This window comes from Notolepis coatsorum (genome assembly GCF_963971535.1).
Source record: "Notolepis coatsorum genome assembly, chromosome: 1".
In the NCBI taxonomy this organism is placed as follows: Eukaryota; Metazoa; Chordata; class Actinopteri; order Aulopiformes; family Paralepididae; genus Notolepis; species Notolepis coatsorum.
The window spans coordinates 308,353,829-308,373,963 of NC_140165.1; positions in this window are offsets into that span (position 1 = coordinate 308,353,829).

Here is a 20,135-nt window from a genome sequence, read left to right on the forward strand (position 1 = left end):
ATAATAAAATCTGTCCAAAAATATTTAAACAGGGGGATGGATTTAGATGTGTGTAGCCTATATTAAATTCACCAAGCAGGAGAGGTACATTTTAATAACCCAATTGTTGCTTTTTTTCTTCCTTTATGTTGTGGAGCAAACGGAGAGTAATAATTCCATTGTAGCTAATAATTATTTGCATGTGGCAAATCTGAATCTGAATTTTTGGGAGACTGCATGGTTTATGATGAACCTGCAAAATGTTTGTTTGAGCTTTTGGGAGAAATTTATATGGATTTTTCTGAGCCATAGCCCCATAGGATAGAATAACATAGGCCAATAATATGCGTTATTAGATTGAAAGCTGTTCCTTCTTAAGTAGGCATAATATTACCAAGGCAAAATAGCTCCCTATTCCTATACATATAACATAACAGCAGCGGGCATTCCTAACATAGGGCCTTCTAGAGCATTGTGAAGTTTTAACGACCTGCAGTCATCCTGTCGGGAACTGGAGTAAACACTGTTGTTTCCTCGGAATTCCGAACTTGGTGCGAATTTCTGTGTAATATTGCGCAATGGCCGCTGTTCCAACCAGCTGTTGTCCCGTGAATACCCTTACAACTTAATTTTCTTTCTGAAAAAAAAAAAAAAAAAAACCCGTCTCACAGATTAAATTGACGATCCACACACACATTATGTCTGTGCGAACACATTATTCACTATTGAAAACTGGGGACCCTGATGTAAACAAGACAAACGTGGTCTGACTCTGCATCCCCTTAACAATTGTGTGTATTGAGCCGTAGCTACTGTATTGGACCCATTCTGCAATCTGTTAAATAAAGTTTTCATTCATTCATTCTGTATAGTCAAGCGCTTCGGGCGTAAACTGTGACGCGTCCCAAAGTGTGTGGACAGTGCGCCGCTATGTGGCCGGTGTGCGCCATGCATTTCAGTTATTTAGCCGCTAGGGGGCACCGTTGCCCAGTGTATACAAAACCATTGTATTTGCTGATCACCTGAGTGGATATCACCTAGATAATTATGTGCCCTCCCAGGTTCATCTCTCTCTCTCTCTATCTCTCTCTCTCTCTCTCTCTCCCTCTCTCCCTCTCTCTCTCTCTCTCTCTCTCTCTCTCTCTCTCTCTCTCTCTCTCTCTCTCCCTCTCTCCCTCTCTCTCTCTCTCTCTCTCTCTCTCTCTCTCTCTCTCTCTCTCTCTCTCTCTCTCTCTCTCTCTCTCTCTCTCTCTCTCTCTCTCTCTCTCTCTCTCTCTCTATCCATGTCCTTGTTATTATAGTTCACAATGTAAGTGTTTTTCAGAATCAGTCATGCTGGAGTTTAACCACTGTAGTGTAGACCTATCAAAGATAAAAATCAAAAGTGCTAATCGTGAAAAAGCAGCCACCTGGGGCTTCTAGTGTGGGCTCTGGGGCTTCTAGTGTGGGCTCTGGGGCTTCTAGTGTGGGCTCTGGGGCTTCTAGTGTGGGCTCTGGGGCTTCTAGTGTGGACCCTGGGTGGAGGACTGGTATGTCATAAATGTATAGATGTAGCAGTAACTGTCTATCTGTATGTCGTGTGTGTCATATATGTTATGATGAATTGAAAATGGGGGACCCTGATGTAAACAAGACGAAAGTCTTTCTCTGGTCTGCATCCCCTTAACAATTGTGTGTATTGAGCTGTACTGTACCCATTCTGCAATCTGTTAATAAAGTTTTCAATCAATCAATCAATCAATCAAACCATCACCATTATCCACCACACACACTTTGATTACAATATTGTTGTCGCCCACTCCTCATTAGAGAGAGTAATGCCACTCTCTATCCCCGTCTCTCTCTCCGCCTCCCTTTCTCTCTCTGTATGTGTCTGTAGAGACAGAAAGATTAATCAATTCTTCATTTTCAACGCCATCTCTAATCTAATCCTCCTCCCATCACGTTTTAAATCATCATGTCATGTAGTTTCGAGTAGAGTGAGCAGAGTAATTGTAGAAATAAATGTCCCAGTTGTTATAGAAACAGCCTCTGCAATGAGTAAGAGGCCTCTTATTGGCAACTCTCACATTCAGATTCACATTCAGATTTAGATTTTTTTATTGCCACAGCTTTTTTTAAATGTATACATTCAGACATACGCGAGATGCTTGTTTTTCCCGCCTCCTCAACCCTCAACCGTAGTAGATCTATAAACATAAATAATACACAACGTATATTATATCTATACAAACTATAACTATACATATAAACTAAATAATCTATAAATAAATGGTGAACTAAGCTATATAAACTAGACATAATACACAAAATATATCCTATCTATCCAAACTATACAATACAAGTGTGCTTGTGTAGTAGTGTGTAAGTCACTTAAGGTGCTTTTGTGTGTACGCTCATGTGATAATTCAGAGTCTATCCGTCAGTCTATCCGTCTGTTTGCCCGGTGGTGGAAGTACTGTAGCTGTTCAGTGTTCTCTTGGATGTGGACCTGCGACCGCGGTACCATCTGCCAGACGGCATGAGCTCATACAGTGTATATACGTGGGTGTGTGAGAGAGTGGAGGAGGTATAGCTGGAGGCATCAGGAGTGCTCTGCATGATGTACTGTAATGTAACAAACCTTTTCCCTTAGACACAGGCCTCCTGTAACCCATCAAGAAATAAACATTATCATCTTTGTCAAACCAGTTGAACTTTGTCTTCAGGCGAGCAGAGCGGTGGTATGAGTCATCCAGCGTGACACACACCTCACAGCTTCCATTGCAGAGGATGCATGGTAGTCTCTCCTGTCCTGTTGTATTGTTTATTAAGGACGTATATATATATATACATGCTTCCTCTGGTCGCCCTGGTCTATGGAAAACACATACATCTCTGCTTTTAAACAGGAAGCACTGGTATCCTCCACAATGAGATTTATATGACAGATTTTATGTACAGGAAAAATATATACTAGCCGTGCACACAGCCAACGTAAACACACGTCTTAAATGCTTATCGTACATTTCTAGATTCAGACATAGTATGATGTTTCTTGATTTTAAGGGCTGTTTGGATTTGTGTGTGTGTGCGTAAGCGTGCATGTATGTGTGTGCGTGTGGTCGTGTATACAGTGACATTCATGACTACAAGCTATTTTTTTTTTTTTTTACTATTTGCAAACATACCAGCAGCATATGTTCTCCACAAACACAGTAACTTATATCTGATGGAGCAGAACATGGCCTAGCACTGAGGTCGAGCACGGAGGTCTAGCACGGAGGTCGAGCACGGAGGCCTACTATAGCACAGTGGATAGTATGGAGGCCTATAGCACGGAGGTCTAGCACGGAGGTCTAGCACAGAATCTATAATATTATGTTTCTCCCTCTTACAGTCCTCACACAGTGTCTATAGTCATGATTCATTTGAATAGTTATCTTCCGACGCTCTAACTGCACTTTAAAAACAGCCAGTTCTTTTCTCACCTGCTTCTCGTAGTACAAACTCCACAAGAACACGCCTTTTAACAGTCTAACCTCTGTGTTGTCAGGAAGATCTTGTTATTTGGTGTTGGCCATGCCTGACTCACTTCCTTCCCATAGTACTTCACAGACAGGATGAGTTTAGAATTTTGCTGTATCCCAGGCCACTGTAATGCTCACTATATAGCTTTGCATTCGCCGGTTCACCATCATCACAATTTTTTTTATTATATATAATATATAATCCTTGAAGAACCTTCATCAGCTTGGACACGATTCTTCTTCTTAAACCCATCGTGAAGCAGAGGCATCACTGTATTTTGCGACTCTCTCTTCCCTTCACACCTCTCAACCCCCCCCCCCCCCCCACACACACACACCACTCCCAAACCTTAAACAGTATCAACTAATGGAGAAAATTTAAGATTTCTTGATTTTCCAGTTATTCATTTTCTGAGATACCCATCAGAAGTCCCATCATTGGAGCCCCCTAGAGGCTGGCGGGGGCCCATGCAGGCACGGCGCTTGATTTGCTTGTATAGTAGGACAGGTTGGCTCTGTGAAATAATGAGACGACTACAGACAGGAAGCGTGGAGAGGTTGTGGGGAGGAGCTCTGATGGAGGTGAAGAGATGGTCCTCTGTCTGAGAGAGCTGATCCGTCAAACTGTTTCCCCTCCGTAGCTCAGTGGCTTCCTGCTCCAACCCTCCAGTCAGCCTCTGACCGCAGTTGTTTATCTTCCTCTTCACCTCAATGGTGTCAGCCAGGCTTTTTATATAGAGACCTGTGCACTACTGCTGTTCTCTCCGTCAGTACCAAGGCTGTAGAGACCCGTGCACTACTGCTGTTCTCTCCGTCAGTACCAAGGCTGTAGAGACCTGTGTGCACCACTGCTGTTCTCTCCGTCTCTAGATCTCTCCAGTGTTTATGTGTTTCCCTGACTTTACTGTATCCCTCTGATATGTTCTACTCATTCCTTGGATCATCTTCTTGACATCGCCGTTATGTTCTGAGTGATTAGTGCATTAGTGGTCACCGTTCCTTTGTGTTCAGTCATTCAAAGCTCTTTACCTCGCAGGCTATTTATCATGAACAGGCTATTCGTTTGTCATGTTTTACAAGGTGTCATATGATCATTCCAGTCTCTTCAAGAACAACAGAAGTGATTAATGAAAGTGATTTATGTCTATTCTTATGGATGTGAAGCACCTCTACGACTGCAAATGTCACTCACTCATGCATTCACTCACTCACTCACTCACTCACTCGCTCGCTCACTCACTCACTCACTCACTCACTCACTCACTCACTCACTCACTCACTCACTCACTCACTCACTCAAAAAGAGATAAACCCAATGGAAAAACATCGCAGAACAGATCGCTAACGCTGTCGCGTCCCTGACGAAGACGGACAGGAGCACTTGGATTGGTCCCCGGGCGCGGCCCCACGCCACAGCCCATGTCTGCTCCTGGCTGCCCTTGGGGGGAAGGAAGGACAACGGGATGGGTCAAGCACAGAGAGGAAATTTCATCGGCGACCCAAAAATAAATGCGTGTGTGTGTACTATTCCTATGTGTCGCCCATCTTGCATGTGTGTGTCCGCTGCACGTAGAAATGTGTGCTACAAATAAAAAAGTTCTTCAAGTCCAGTTTCATTCATTCACTTTCATTCATTTGACAGCATTGACGGATTCTACCTAATCTCCTCCGTCTTCCCACAGATGGTACTACCAGGCTATAGCAGGGCTGTGCCGAGAGCCGCCTATAAGCCTGGTAAACAGCACAGCACAGTCAGAAAACCCATCACGGCCACTGCCCAGCCGGAGGAGAGGACTGAAAGATGAAAGGAGAGTCGGTCGAGGTGACCGAAGCTCAACGAAGCAGAGGAAGGAGAAGGCGGGTGGTGAGAGGGACAGGCCGCGGAGAGCAGTAGTCCAACGCTGGCGTACGTTCCATGGTTCTGACGTGTCGGGTCGGGAGAGCAGCTGCGTCAGCTCCGTGTAGCTTAGATGTTTACAGTACTACGTCTGTGTGATGTTTGTATGCCTGAGTGTTGCACTATAGAGAAGTGTGGCCTATTGATGCTGAGAATACATTCACAAGCAACTGTGATAATAATAACAGTCTGGGGGGGGGGGGCCAGGCGCGTCCTCACGGTGTGTGATGTGATTTGGATGACAGTAAAAGCCACACAGTGATCGGAGAGGGAGGAGAGGACAGGTAGGAAAATCATCATCGTCGTCGTCATCAACCTTTATTTATACTCGAAAAGACAATTGAGGTCACCCTCATTTTCAATGCCGTCGAGACTTTACAGGCATTTAAATGCACACGTTTCTACAATATAACAATAAATATTAATAACTATCTATATAGTATGTTACGGACGGTGTCCTTATGTGTATATATATGGGGGTTATGTATGTTATCTGTTGTGCGTGTGTGTATATAGGCATGTTTTGGTTGTTCTGTTTTTGTCTCCCTCCTGTGTAACATATCCCATTCTCAGGTGTCTCCCAGTTACAGCAGCAGAAGCAGCAGCAGCAGCTGAGGCTCATCAGACTAATTAACCTCCACATCCCTTCATATACCCCAATTGTGTGCAGTGTTGGTTAGCTCTTTTGGCTCAGTGTGGTGGTGGGTGTCTCTCTGTGTTTGGTGATAATTCTGTGTGTGCCTGCGTGGACCAAACCCTGTGTGGGGTATATATACTGTTGGCCCTGTTTAGCCATTTGCCACTGTATGTGGGGTATGTATATTTGAGCTAGGTAATGCTCTAATTGCTCTCATGTTTGGTGTGTGAGCTAGGTAATGCTCTAATTGCTCTTATGTGGGGTATGTATATTTGAGCTAGGTAATGCTCTATTTTCTCTAATGTTTGGTGTGTGAGCTAGTTAAATGCTCTATTGCTCTCATTGTTTGGTGTGGGTGTTTCTTAGAGATGTCCAGGTGGAGATGTCCAGGTAGAGGTACATTTGGTAGAGCTGGCGAAATATAAAATGAACATAGGCATACATCAGCACACAGATTGACAGAATAAAAAACAATGCATAAATTGCAGACATAAGAATAGGTATAAAAGACAATAAAAGTAGTGATCGGAGAGGGAGGAGAGGACAGGTAGGAAAATCATCATCATCATCGTCATCAACCTTTATTTATACTCAAAGACACTTGAGGTCACCCTCATTTTCAATGTCGTCGAGACTTTACAGACATTTAAATGCACACGTTTCTACAATATAACAATAAATATTAATAACTATATAGTATAAAATTAACATAGGCATACATCAGCACACAGATTGACAGAATAAAAAAAACAATGCATAAATTGCAGACATAAGAATAGGTATAAAAGACAATAAAAGTAGTGCAATGTAAACGTGCAGACTTAATAATGGCATAAAATAAGTACAAAAGTACAATGTCGCTCGAAGGCATGTGAGGCCCTACAGAGAGTGGTGCGCTCAGCCGAGCGTACCACGGGTATTGCACTACCTCCCCTGCAGGTTCTATACAACAAGAGGTGCAAATCCAGAGCCTGCAGAATAATGAAAGACCCCCACCACCCCAATAACAGCCTGTTCCAGCTGCTGAGGTCAGGCCTGCGAACCCCAGCTACTAGGACAGAGAGGCTTAGGCTCAGCTTCTTCCCCCATCAGAGCCTTGAACAATGAACATTGAGTGCCACAGAACACTGAACTATCCACACACAAGCACACATGAGCACACACACGACACGCACGCTGTGCACGCTCACACACTAGCAGCCACTTTAACACTTTAACATGAGCGGGCACACACTCATGCCGCACACACCCACTTATGGCCAAAAGGAAAGGCCACTTTAAATTAGTATAACAACAGGAACAGTGTATTGCACTACCAAAGCTACCTAGCATGTCCTATATGCTCTGTAAATAACTATGTACAGATACCGAGATGTCACACCATGTTACCTGTTACCTGTTTATTGCACAATGTTGTTTTTATTGGATTCTATTATATGTTGTACCACTGTATTGCACATCGTTGCGGGCAAGACCACCCGCATTTCATTGTATACTTATATGCCGTGACAAATAAAACTCTTGACTTGACTTGACTTGATCCCCTTCCAAGACACCCCCCCCCGATAAAGCACGCCATGACCGAAGGAAAAACACAAAACAGCCCGTGAAGTTTTAGTTTGGCCAGAGGTGAATTGACCCAACCTTGTGTGGAGATGGTCTGTAATTATCTGGTATCTCACCAACACTTCTTACCTTATCAAAACATTGTAACTTACCAAAACATCTTACCTTATCAAGACATCTTACTTTACCAACACTTCTTACCTTACCAAAACATCTTACTTTACCAACACTTCTTACCTTACCAAAACATCTTACCTTACCAAAACATCTTACTTTACCCAAACATCTTACTTTACCAACACTTCTTACCTTACCAAAACATCTTACCTTACCAAAACATCTTACTTTACCCAAACATCTTACTTTACCAACACTTCTTACCTTACCAAAACATCTTACCTTACCACCACATCTTACTTTACCAAAACATCTTACTTTACCAAAACATCTTACTTTACCAACACATCTTACTTTACCAACACATCTTACTTTACCAAAACATCTTACCTTACCAACACATCTTACCTTACCAACACATCTTACTTTACCAACACTTCTTACCTTACCAAAACATCTTACTTTACCAAAACATCTTACCTTACCATCACTTCTTACCTTACCAACACATCTTACTTTACCAACACATCTTACTTTACCAAAACATCTTACTTTACCAACACATCTTACTTTACCAACACATCTTACTTTACCAAAACATCTTACTTTACCAAAACATCTTACTTTACCAACACATCTTACTTTACCAACACATCTTACCTTACCAATACATCTTACTTTACCAACACATCTTACTTTACCAAAACATCTTACTTTACCAACACATCTTACTTTACCAACACATCTTACTTTACCAAAACATCTTACTTTACCAAAACATCTTACTTTACCAACACATCTTACTTTACCAACACATCTTACTTTACCAACACATCTTACTTTACCAAAACATCTTACTTTACCAACACATCTTACTTTACCAACACATCTTACTTTACCAACACATCTTACTTTACCAAAACATCTTACTTTACCAAAACATCTTACTTTACCAACACATCTTACTTTACCAAAACATCTTACCTTACCAAAACATCTTACTTTACCAACACATCTTACTTTACCAAAACATCTTACTTTACCAAAACATCTTACTTTACCAACACATCTTACTTTACCAACACATCTTACTTTACCAAAACATCTTACCTTACCAACACATCTTACCTTACCAACACTTCTTACCTTACCAAAACATCTTACTTTACCAAAACATCTTACCTTACCAACACTTCTTACCTTACCAACACATCTTACTTTACCAACACATCTTACTTTACCAAAACATCTTACTTTACAAACACATCTTACTTTACCAACACATCTTACTTTACCAAAACATCTTACTTTACCAAAACATCTTACTTTACCAACACATCTTACTTTACCAACACATCTTACCTTACCAATACATCTTACTTTACCAACACATCTTACTTTACCAAAACATCTTACTTTACCAACACATCTTACTTTACCAACACATCTTACTTTACCAAAACATCTTACTTTACCAAAACATCTTACTTTACCAACACATCTTACTTTACCAACACTTCTTACCTTACCAAAACATCTTACCTTACCAAAACATCTTACTTTACCAACACATCTTACTTTACCAAAACATCTTACTTTACCAACACATCTTACTTTACCAACACATCTTACTTTACCAAAACATCTTACTTTACCAAAACATCTTACTTTACCAAAACATCTTACTTTACCAACACTTCTTACCTTACCAACACTTCTTACCTTACCAAAACATCTTACTTTACCAACACATCTTACTTTACCAAAACATCTTACCTTACCAAAACATCTTACCTTACCAACACTTCTTACTTTACCAACACATCTTACTTTACCAAAACATCTTACTTTACCAAAACATCTTACTTTACCAAAACATCTTACCTTACCAACACATCTTACTTTACCAACACATCTTACTTTACCAACACATCTTACTTTACCAAAACATCTTACTTTACCAACACATCTTATCTTACTTTACCAACACATCTTACTTTACCAAAACATCTTACTTTACCAAAACATCTTACTTTACCAACACATCTTACTTTACCAAAACATCTTACTTACTTTACCAAAACATCTTACTTTACCAAAACATCTTACTTTACCAAAACATCTTACCTTATCAACACATCTTACTTTACCAACACATCTTACTTTACCAAAACATCTTACTTTACCAAAACATCTTACTTTACCAAAACATCTTACTTTACCAACACATCTTACTTTACCAAAACATCTTACTTTACCAAAACATCTTACTTTACCAACACTTCTTACCTTATAAAAACATCTTACTTTACCAACACTTCTTACATTACCAAAACATCTTACCTTACCAAAACATCTTACTTTACCAACACATCTTACTTTACCAAAACATCTTACTTTACCAACACATCTTACTTTACCAACACTTCTTACCTTACCAACACATCTTACTTTACCAACACATCTTACTTTACCAACACATCTTACTTTACCAAAACATCTTACTTTACCAAAACATCTTACTTTACCAACACTTCTTACCTTATAAAAACATCTTACTTTACCAACACTTCTTACATTACCAAAACATCTTACCTTACCAAAACATCTTACTTTACCAACACATCTTACTTTACCAAAACATCTTACTTTACCAACACATCTTACTTTACCAACACTTCTTACCTTACCAACACATCTTACCTTACCAAAACATCTTACTTTACCAACACATCTTACTTTACCAACACATCTTACTTTACCAACACTTCTTACCTTACCAACACTTCTTACTTTACCAACACATCTTACTTTACCAACACATCTTACTTTACCAAAACATCTTACTTTACCAAAACTTCTTACTTTACCAAAACATCTTACTTTACCAACACATCTTACTTTACCAAAACATCTTACTTTACCAAAACATCTTACTTTACCAACACTTCTTACTTTACCAAAACTTCTTACCTTACCAAAACATCTTACCCTACCAACACATCTTACTTTACCAAAACATCTTACCTTACCAACACATCTTACTTTACCAAAACATCTTACTTTACCAAAACATCTTACTTTACCAACACATCTTACTTTACCAAAACATCTTACCTTACCAAAACATCTTACTTTACCAAAACATCTTACCTTACCAAAACATCTTACCTTACCAACACTTCTTACCTTACTGTAACTGAGGGGTACAATTCCCTGACTGTATTGATAAGTATGGTATCATTAAACCACTACCGCTTTATGTACTTTAACTACTGGCCACACAGTACATGATATAGATATGATGAACACTTTCCCACCATGAAACCAAGTCCACACAAATGTATAAGTCGAATATTTAATATATAGCAAAGGGTATATACAACGTTCACTTAATGACATTTATGATTTGAATGCACTTGTAAGGCAAATGAGTATTCGTAGGCAAATCAACATTGAATGTCCAATCTCTGGTTACGCAGGAAGCAAGTATACAACCTGGTTCTTTAGGGAACTATAGCGATGGTACTTAATGATTATAGCTGGATATACTAAAGGGGGGTCCTGCTGGTTGTAAGTCAGTAGGGGGGGGGGGGGGGGTTAGGAGAGCCGCCGGCGATATCCCATCTGGCCAACGATTTCTTGGGAGAATTCAGAGTGCTGAACACGGTGCCCACAGAACCTTGGTCCACAGATGAATACAGTTGGGCCCTCTTGTAGACGGTAGCTGCCGGTCCACAACGAAGAGACGTGAGGCGACCTCACTCGGGGTAGAGCGCCGTCTCACCTGGACTCCTCTCGGGGGGTAGTTCCAACACTCACCAGTGTTGGCTGTTATCCATGGCATAAATCAAAGCACCCAAAGCAAGTAGATAATCCAAGCCGTGTAGGGCTCGCCGTCGTCCGGGTAAGGTAATCCAATGTGCAGGTCCACTCGTCCTAGCCCAGAACTCCTCGGATGAAAGCACCACACGTGGTCTGCCCAGCCTGGTTAAGACTCTAGATAACGCGAGGAAACGATGGGGGTACTACTCACTGTATAACTCTAACCGAACGATGCACCATACATAATAGACTATTATTAACTTAATAGAAATACGTCCCACTCGACGGTATAGTGCCAAACTATGACAATTCAACTATTAATCCACACAATGTCTCAATGCCATTCTGAGGCCAAGTTGACCATACTGCACCACACGTGTATCGTGGGTGAGGCTTAACGTCTTGCCACTAGGTTGGAGGGTAAAGAACTAAGGGCTAAGGGACTAAAAAGAAAGTTCTACTTTACTTGCGCCATATATATATGCGCTGTGAACAAATAGTACCATTCGTATTTCGCCAGACGTATTCCTACGCGGAACCGGGCTAGTAACGACATGTTCGTCGGCACGATTGAACTTGAACCAAGGGGCTTGGCTGCTGGCGCCAAGTTCTTGTCCAATGAGAGAATGAAACTATTATGGGCTGTTAGTAGACTAAAGGGATATTCAGTGTATATGTACAAGGAATATACAAGGGATATCAAACGATATACAAATACTATTAAATATATATCCATAAATAAATATATATATTCGGTTTAATCTGATCCTTCACAACAGCCGCCCCCTAATTAGTCCCACCTAATTAGCTAAGCAGAGACAGATTAACCGCACTGTCTACCACTCAAGGTCCGCTGTAAGGGTCAGTCAACTCACAAAGTCGTGGGGTCATGGTCGTCATCGATAGTGTCTGGGAGTCTGGGCAGTTCTATTAGCCTCGCCACGGGTCGTGTGTAAGTTCGCCCTTGGACGAGCACCTCAGCTGCTCGGACCTTGCCATCGGCACCGGTGATCACTTTGCTTACGCGGCCAGCCGGCCACATAGCTCTGGGTAGTGACTGGTCGATAATCATGACGACTGTTCCTTCTGTCAAATTGTCTCTCTCTTTTACCCACTTCTGGCGGGTCTGTAGAGACGGTAGGTAGTGGAGTAGAAAGCTGTTCCAAAACTTGTCAGCTAGTACTTGACTGTACCTCCACATTCTTCGGCCGTTCGCTTCTTCAGGCCTGTACATTGTCTGGGGTAGCGCGGGGTCCAGCCGCCCCATCAAGAGTGTGTTGGGGGTGACTGGGTCGACATCTGCTATATCACTGGAGACGTAGCCGAGGGGCTTGGAGTTCAATACTCCCTCGATCTCCGTGAGGACTGTCATTAGGACTTCTTCCGCTACAGTCTGGGCCCCAAGCACGGCGTACAGGGCTGTCTTTATAGAACGTACTTCTCGTTCCCAGGTTCCACCGAAGTGGGGTGCGTTCGGGGGATTAAACTGGAAGTCAATCTGGGATGGAGCGAGGTGGGTCTTAAGTTCTGGGCCCATAGCTTGGAAGCTCTCTCTCAGCTCTCTTTCTCCGCCTTTGAAGTTTGTCCCGTGATCAGACAACAATGTAGACGGTTTTCCTTTCCGTGATGTGAATCTTCGGAAGGCCATAAGGAATGAGTCTGTGCTCATGGTTGGAAGGAGTTCGATATGTATCGCTCTGGTGGTCATGCATTTGAATACAATACCCCACCGCTTCTCGGTTCCTCTTCCTTTCTTTATATACAACGGGCCAAAACAGTCCATGCCTGTGGAGTGGAATGGCTTGTCGCCGAGTCGGAGGCGACAGGGAGGTAGGTCAGCCATCCGGGGTATGCTGGGCTGCGCGCGTTACTTTCGGCAGTCTAGACAGGTTCGCTGGAAGCGTCGCACTGCTTCTCTTCCTTGAAGTATCCAATAGCGACGTCTGATCTCCGCGAAGACTCTCTCTGCTCCTGCGTGGTGTACATCCTCGTCGTATTTCTTTATGATCAGCTCTGTGACCTTGTGTCGGCTGTTCAAGACTATCGGGTACTTAACGTCATCCGGTAGATTGGGGGCCCTCCGCAGACGACCACCCACTCTGATGAGATTATGGGCGTCGCTCTCGGGTGCCAGGTGGAGCAATCTGCTGTCTGATGGGACGGGCTTTCCTCCCTGTAGACAGTCTAGCTCGTCGGGGAACGAGTCTCTCTGGGCTCGTTGTAGTAGAAGAAGTTCTGCTTCTTCGTAGTCAGCTGCTGAAATGTCGGCAGTGGGCTGAATCTCTGGGTGGTGCCACAGAAATGTCTTTAGTTGCGCACTCTGTAGGGTGAGGCAATCATCTATGTTGGGGTCTGTGGAGGCGACTGTGCTCAGTCCACAGAACATAGGGTTCTTGTTCTCAGCCTCCTCTTTACTCGCCTCCCGTGGGGTGGGCGTAGGCCACTCTCCTTCCGGGAGCTTGAGGAACTCTGGTCCGTCACTGTAGATGTTGTGACGGGTGAGGTCATCTAGGGACATTCCCCGGGTGATGACGTCAGCTGGGTTGTGTTTGGTGTCCACATACTGCCAGCTCGCTGCTTCTGTTAACTCTTGAATCTCTGTGACTCTGACTCCCACGAAGACCTTGTATCTGCATGAATCAGACTTGATCCATGTGAGTACTGTCGTGGAATCTGACCACAAGATTGTTCTGTGCACCGGAATGGTGAGTTCACGTTGGATTAACGTGGCTAGATGCGCTCCTGCTAGGGCTGCGCAGAGCTCTAGACGCGGGATAGATTGTTGCTTTCGTGGGGCTATTCTTGAGCGAGCCAGGATGAAGGCGGTGTGTATCTCTCCTCCCTTCTCTTGGGCACGCAAGTAGGCCACTGATCCATAGGCTACTTCGGAGGCGTCGCTGAAGACGTGTAGATCCATCTTGCATGTCTCTGGCCTCACTGTGGGTGGGAAGTAGCTGCGGCGTATATTGACGCCTGGGAGTGAGCGGAGTTCCGTCTCCCACTCTCTCCATGTGGAGGCAAGGGGTGCGGGTATTGGGTCGTCCCAGCCCTGGTCCTTGTCCCATAGTGCTCGTACAATCATCTTTGCCCTGGTGGTGTAAGGTAGAATACATCCCAACGGGTCATATTGTCCGGCGAGTGTTCTGTACACACTCCGTCTGGTGGTCGGTATCGCCGTCGACCTTCCCTGCTCCGTGGTCAGGGGTCTGTGTCTATAGTGGAGCGAGTCTGTTTTGAAGCGCCAGACTAGTCCTAGTGTCATTTCTTGGGCTTCTCCTGGGATTGTCGCCATCCAGGTCTCGCTGCTGGCAGCCCCGTCCGCGGGGGAGAGGCTGCGCAATACGTGCGGGTCGCTGCTGGCCCACTGCCCGAGATCAAGGCCGCCTTTGATCAGAGAGGCGCGCAGCTTGAGTAAGAGAGCCTCGGCTTCTTCCTGAGTCGAAACGCTTTGTAAACAGTTGTCCACGTAGAAACTGTTCTTCACACTGTGTCGGACCTCTTCATCTGCTGCTGGGTCCTCTGCGACGTGTTTCTGTAGTGCAAATGTAGCACAGCACGGGCTGCATGTAGTTCCGAAAGGGAGGACTTCCCATTGATAGATGGCGGGGTGCTCATCTCCGATCCTCTCTCTCCATAGGAACCGCAGCAGGGGCTTGTCCTCCTCCACTAGTCTCACCTGCAGGAACATCCCTTTGATATCCCCGCTGATAGCCACCTTGTCCTGGCGGAAGCGTAGTAGCACGCCTAGTAGAGAGGGGCCGAGTGTGGGGCCGGGCAAGAGCTCTTTATTCAGATTTTGGGATCCGATCTGGTAGCTGCAGTTAAACACAATGCGATCCTTGCCGTTGTGGTGGACCTTGTGGTGCGGCACGTACCATGATTCGGTCGTCTGATCGGCCTCTTTAATGTCAATCTTTGTCACGTGTCCCGCTGTGATTAGCTTCTCAATCTCAGCGCGGTACACACTCTCTTGAGCGGGGTCTTTGGCTAGGCGCCGCTCTGTGTTCAATAGATACCGCTCCGTAGCGTCTTTCTTTGCGTGAAAGGTGGGCATTCCCTCTCGCCTCAGGAGTGGAGTTGCGTATCTCATCACTACGCTGACTGTGACTCTCTTTGTCCCCTGCTCGAGGAGGTTTATGGCGTCAATGTCTTCTTTAGAACGAATGTCTTCCTTTTCGTTCTTAAAGGGCATTGTCTCTAGTGTCCATAGCCTCTCGACATGCTGCAGGAGAGTGGTGTCTTCTTCTGTCACTCTGGAGTGGAGGCAGCTAGTGGCTGCTGTTCGGTTAAGAGATTTAGCGAGGGGGCCTTGTAATGTCCATCCTAGGCGGGTCTCGACTGCTGCAGGACAGCCTCTGGGTCCTGTATGGACCCGGTCTATCGGGACTATGAGGTCTGCATGGTCGGAGCCTATCAGCAGGGTCGGGGTGGCGCCGTCTATGAGCGGGATAGGTAGTTGACGCAGGTGCACATATTTATCCATCAGTTTGGCGATGGGGTAGGTGTACTGTGATAGTCCTATTTCTTGGCTGGTGAAAGCATTTGTAATCCTATACCGTCGCTCTGGCTGCCCGCTTGCTGCGATAGTGAAGGAGACATTCTCGCCTTTTATCGTCTTTAAATCTCTTCTTATTGTCCGAATCGTCATTTGGTTCTCGCTCCCCCGCAGTCCCAGCTGGGCCGCAGCGGACGCGAGCAGAAGGGTCTTCTCTGACCCGTCATCAAGGACGGCGTAAGTGTCCATGACTTTATCTTGGTAGCTCAATGTTACACGGACTACCTTTAAGAGCACTTGGGCGCCGCTGCTGCTGGCGGGGTCAATGTACATGACACTTGCCTTTGTGCTGCTCGATGGTGCAGGTGCAGGCTTTCTTCTGTTACTGTCGTGTAGGACATCTAGGTGGGCTCCGTCACACCGACTGCACCTCTTCTTTAGGCGGCACTCAGCTGCCATGTGACTGCGCGCACATCGGTAACAGCGCCTGTTGGACTTTATCCATTGACTCACTTCTTCTGCATTCATCTTTGTGAACAGGTCACATTGTGACAGCCAGTGTTCCTTCTCGCAGTACGGGCACACCATCTTCCACTTCTCTTTTCTCGAGGGGGTACTGTGGTTCTTACTGCTCGGTACTGATTCTGATTGGTGCATGACAGTCACCGATCTTCTTCCATCGTTTATTCTCCTGGGTCCCTCTCTGGAGCTTGGTGTGCTCCGCACGAACGTATCCAGTCGTAGGCTGCTGACTTCTCTCGCCAGGAAGTCGGCTAGATCGAGGAGGGATGGTTCGGGACCGTTAGGATCACGGTGGTCTCTCTGCCGCCTGAAGCGCTCTTGTCTGGCGGGTGGCAGCTTCTCTAAAATCCTCTCGACGTTAGAGTTGGCGTATAGCTCGTGCATACCCTTTTCTCGTTGCGCTCCCAGCATCCCTACCAGGGACTGCACTTTTATAGACAGGTCGTCTAATGAGCGATTGTCTGTTGCTGGGGGTAGGCGGTCAATATGCCTTATCTCTTGGATTACGTAATCCCATATACGTCCATATCTCTGGTCCAGCGCTGCTAGAGCCGCGGTGTATGGGGTCGTAGAGGTGGCATAGGCTAGCGCTATATTGTGCGCTCGGGGTACTTTCAGGTGCTTCAGTAATATTGCATACTTGTGGCGTTCATCAGCGACATCCACCATCATTGTCTCTAAGCACATCCGGAGCTCCGTGTACTGTGCTCGATTCTCATAGGTGAAGTCTGGAAACGTCGGTGTGCCAATGTATGACGCCGTGGATGGCTGATACATCGGCGAGCGTTGGGGGAGAGGCCTCCTAGGCGAGTCTCCTCTTGCGCCTCTCTGTGGGCTGGTACCGGCAGGGTACCATGGCCCGCTGGTCCAGGTGCTATTCCTCGGGGCTGGTCGTGCGTCATGCTCACCCGTGAATAGAGTCGGGGGTCTGTAGCGCAGCGCCGCGGGGGTATAGCCTGGGCTGTACTGGACCTCCTGGTCCGGTGGAGTACTGTGCTGTCGTCGGGCTTGGTTCTCCTCCTCTCCCTCTTCTTCTTCTATCAGGTCCTCTAGATCCTGTAGTCGTTTATTTAGCTTCTCCGCAGTGTATGCCGCTCCTTCCTTGTAGCTGGGTCTAGCTTGGACCGGTCGGGGAAGGGGGTCTGCGGGGGGTATAGGCTTGGTCTGTTGGTCAAGTTCAGGGTCGCTTGCTCGGTTAGGGGATGCTGCCCTTGACTGTTGTCTCGACGAGTTCCTTGAACCCCTGGCGGAGGGAGAGGGTGTTGCCTTGGTGATCAGCTGCTCCATTAGCTGCGCTTGTAGTCTGTCGCGCTCGCCCTGTAGTCTGTCGCGCTCGGTTTCGCGCTGGATGAGAGCGAGGTCGCGCTCTGCCTCTCTTTGGGCACCGTCAGCGGCGCGCTGGGTGTCTGCTCGGTCACTTGCCATATTCTCTTCCGTCTGAAGGCATCTCATCTCCAGGCGTATGCGCTCTTCTTCGCTCCGTTGCTGCGTCTGGAGTCGATCGCGTTCACCCTGAAGTCGATCGCGTTCACCCTGGAGTCGATCGCGTTCGGTAGAGGCTGTCAGGCTGACGAGGAACGCCTGTGATAGCATCCTCTCCGCTTCGCTGGGGGAAGACGGTTGTAGAGGTGAGCCGCTCCTGGCTGTACTCGTTGGGGAGTCCTGGAGCTCTATCTCCTCGGCGCTCTCCTCATCTTGTTCCGTGCAGAGTTCTCTCTCTGTAGGGTTGTCTTCCTCCCGGGGGTGGTCGGGGACTACTTCTTCGGTATTGGCGGGGGGTAAAGGCATGTCAGCTCCCTCCTGGTCCCCACCGTGAGCTTGGTCAGTTACATTAGAACCCACTAGGGCCTCTGTGGTCGGGGTAACCTGGTCGTTAAGGTCAGACATAATTTTACTTTCTACTTTTACCGCGTTTACCGTTTGTCTAAGGCTAGGTAGTTGACTGACAGCGTAATCCTCTAAGTACTGAGGTGTCTGTCGTCTGCGCCGCGGGCGTTCTACGTTAGGAGGACCGTTTCGTGGAGTGTTCATCATAGGCCATTTCAATATTAATAACACTATATTAATATTACACTAGTTACCCTCCGGCTCGAAGGACCAATTGTAACTGAGGGGTACAATTCCCTGACTGTATTGATAAGTATGGTATCATTAAACCACTACCGCTTTATGTACTTTAACTACTGGCCACACAGTACATGATATAGATATGATGAACACTTTCCCACCATGAAACCAAGTCCACACAAATGTATAAGTCGAATATTTAATATATAGCAAAGGGTATATACAACGTTCACTTAATGACATTTATGATTTGAATGCACTTGTAAGGCAAATGAGTATTCGTAGGCAAATCAACATAGAATGTCCAATCTCTGGTTACGCAGGAAGCAAGTATACAACCTGGTTCTTTAGGGAACTATAGCGATGGTACTTAATGATTATAGCTGGATATACTTAAAGGGGGTCCTGCTGGTTGTAAGTCAGTAGGGGGGGGGGGTTAGGAGAGCCGCCGGCGATATCCCATCTGGCCAACGATTTCTTGGGAGAATTCAGAGTGCTGAACACGGTGCCCACAGAACCTTGGTCCACAGATGAATACAGTTGGGCCCTCTTGTAGACGGTAGCTGCCGGTCCACAACGAAGAGACGTGAGGCGACCTCACTCGGGGTAGAGCGCCGTCTCACCTGGACTCCTCTCGGGGGGTAGTTCCAACACTCACCAGTGTTGGCTGTTATCCATGGCATAAATCAAAGCACCCAAAGCAAGTAGATAATCCAAGCCGTGTAGGGCTCGCCGTCGTCCGGGTAAGGTAATCCAATGTGCAGGTCCACTCGTCCTAGCCCAGAACTCCTCGGATGAAAGCACCACACGTGGTCTGCCCAGCCTGGTTAAGACTAGATAACGCGAGGAAACGATGGGGGTACTACTCACTGTATAACTCTAACCGAACGATGCACCATACATAATAGACTATTATTAACTTAATAGAAATACGTCCCACTCGACGGTATAGTGCCAAACTATGACAATTCAACTATTAATCCACACGATGTCTCAATGCCATTCTGAGGCCAAGTTGACCATACTGCACCACACGTGTATCGTGGGTGAGGCTTAACGTCTTGCCACTAGGTTGGAGGGTAAAGAACTAAGGGCTAAGGGACTAAAAAGAAAGTTCTACTTTACTTGCGCCATATATATATGCGCTGTGAACAAATAGTACCATTCGTATTTCGCCAGACGTATTCCTACGCGGAACCGGGCTAGTAACGACATGTTCGTCGGCACGATTGAACTTGAACCAAGGGGCTTGGCTGCTGGCGCCAAGTTCTTGTCCAATGAGAGAATGAAACTATTATGGGCTGTTAGTAGACTAAAGGGATATTCAGTGTATATGTACAAGGAATATACAAGGGATATCAAACGATATACAAATACTATTAAATATATATCCATAAATAAATATATATATTCGGTTTAATCTGATCCTTCACAACACTTACCAACACATCTTACTTTACCAAAACATCTTACTTTACCAAAACATCTTACTTTACCAACACATCTTACTTTACCAAAACA